Consider the following 2,491-nt stretch of genomic DNA (forward strand, 5'->3'; position numbering starts at 1 on the left):
CACATGCAGACCAGGACAGCTTTGAATGCAGCCCAACACAAATTCATAAACTTTCTTAAAACATTATGAAATTATTTATTTATTTGTTTATTTTTAGCTCATCAGCTATCATTAGTGTAGTGTTTTTTTGTTTTGTTTTGTTTTGTTTTTTGAGACGGAGTCTCGCTCTGTCACCCAGGCTGGAGTGCAGTGGTGCGATCTCGGCTCATTGCAAGCTCTGCCTCCCGTGTTCATGCCATTCTCCTGCCTCAGCCTCCCAAGTAGCTGGGACTGTAGGCGCCCGCCACCACGCCCGGCTAATTTTTTGTATTTTTAGTAGAGACGGGGTTTCACCGTGTTAGCCAGGATGGTCTCGATCTCCTGACCTCGTGATCCGCCCATCTCGGCCTCCCAAAGTACTGGGATTACAGGCGTGAGTGTAGTGTATTTTATTTGTAGCCCAAGACAATTCTTCCAATGTGGCCCAGGGAAGCCAAAGGATTGGACACCCTTGATCTAGAGTATGAAAGAAAAAAAACACATTTCAAGTGGCCTATGGGATGCTGCCAGGAACCCCTCGGAGATTTCTAGTGCTGAGGACTCTGTTCTTTTTTTTTTTTTTTTTTTTTTTGGTCTTTGTCAGAAAATATATTTATTATTGATAGTGAGTGAAGTAAAGATGTAAGTATTCACTATAGAGGTTATATCAGCCAAGGTTGCCTTCATATTGATAAAAATACCGTATCTCACTTGTAATCATAAACATTATTCCAGTAGAAGAGGTACATTTTCTCTCCTTTTTGTCTTCTTACCTATATAATCACCATAATAAGTTAAAATGAAACAGCTCTTATATAATCAAAGGAGAAAAGAAAGAGAGAGAAAGCCAGCATGCCACATTCTAGACAATTCCACCCAGCACTGCGACCTCCAGATCTGTTTTCTCACTCTCTCCACCTGGCACTGCTGTCCCCAGATCTATGTTTTCTGGTTCTCTCCTCACCCGACTCCAATGAATTTAGCCCCCCACCCCATTCTGCTTTGTTAGGGTGGAGGTTCTCCAAATGATGGGGCTTGCTCAGAAGAGAAACATTTTATGGTCAGTGGAAGTTGAATAGAAAGTACCAAATGGTGGAGAGGGCTGCCCTTCTCTTTTAATCATCATAAGAGGGTTTACTAATACTGAAGTGCGTCCTTTAATGACTGATCCCTGATCAAGGCTTTGGCCCTTCAAATTGCTGCTGTTCAAAATGTGAAATGATTCTGCTGAGTCCATTCTTGTCTGTCTTTAGTGGTCTTCTCATTAGTGGTCTTCTCTTCATATGGGTTATTTTCTTACTAGGAAAAAAAATGTTCCATCTCTGGAATTAACGTTGATGGTGTTTTGCTCGTTCTGAAAGTTTTTATCCTCCCTTCTCAAGCATGCTCTGTTTGGCATGACTGACACAGTGCATATACTGGGTGGCCAGAGAGGAGCATTTGAGGGTCTGGTGGGCGTTCTCACGGTAACACTGAAGAATTTCGGCCTGCAGATCAGCACAGACTGGATGAGACTCATACCGCTTGAACTTTGCTTCTACCTCTTCAGCAGCTTTCTGATATTGTTCAGTGGTGACTTTGTAGAACTCTGAGCTCCTCTCCTCCAGTCTAGCCAGCTGTTCTTTGTAGAATGCATCCTGCTTCTTTAGTACTCGGTCTTTCTCTTCCAGCTGCCTAGCCAGGTGCTTCGCCTTAGCGCCTTCCTCCTCGCTTGATATCCTCTCCCAAAGGATGGCTCTGGTTAACTGCTCATTGGCAGCAGCCCTCTCTCGGTCCAGCTCTTTGGCTTGCTTTAGTCGTTTCTGATCTTCGGATTCTTTCTTGGCTTGCTCCAATATCAGCTCCTCAGCTACTCTTCTTTTCAATTCTTCATCAGAAACTGAGGCACCATAAGCACCAGAATACCGCTGAGGCTTCGAACCAGATGGAGAGGATTCCTTCATTCGATCAATCACATTTTCCAAAAGCCGGATGCCCTTCACCACGGTGATGTTCTCATTCTCGTCCGCCTCGAAGGCGACCCGGCGGGTGCTGGTGGTCCCACCCATGGCTCCGGTTCCTGCCCCAGCGGAGACCTAGCGCAGAACCACGAGCACTTCGGGGCCCTCGCGCTCACACGCGCGTGGAAGGACCTGGATTCTTTTCCCGCACAGCGGGAGCAAGGCCACGACCCCAGAAGCAAGGAGAAGGCGCCGATCGAGGACTCTGTTCTTAAACACACAAACCTCCTTCTGGGGAGGTGTTCTTGCTGAATATAACTACAGACCCTTGAGCAAAGGGCTCCCTTATAGAAAACAGTGGCGAAAAGCTGAAATAATAACTGGATAATATACAGGTTATTATACAGACTGGCATTCCAATACCACTCTGGAGGGCGTTCACTTAGCAGTTCCAAAGACAATCTTTAAAAGTGTTCTGCCACAGAACCACCGCTAGAGGGCAGGGCAGACCACTTCTGTTTTCAGACGCTTTC

The 2,491-nt window shown here is 45.8% G+C and overlaps 1 pseudogene; it reads right to left on the reverse strand.

Annotated features, from left to right (window-relative positions):
• On the reverse strand, positions 673-2,148 carry LOC710769 (coiled-coil-helix-coiled-coil-helix domain containing 3 pseudogene; annotated as a pseudogene).

Source organism: Macaca mulatta, chromosome 4, assembly GCF_049350105.2.
Source record: "Macaca mulatta isolate MMU2019108-1 chromosome 4, T2T-MMU8v2.0, whole genome shotgun sequence".
In the NCBI taxonomy this organism is placed as follows: domain Eukaryota; kingdom Metazoa; phylum Chordata; class Mammalia; order Primates; family Cercopithecidae; genus Macaca; species Macaca mulatta.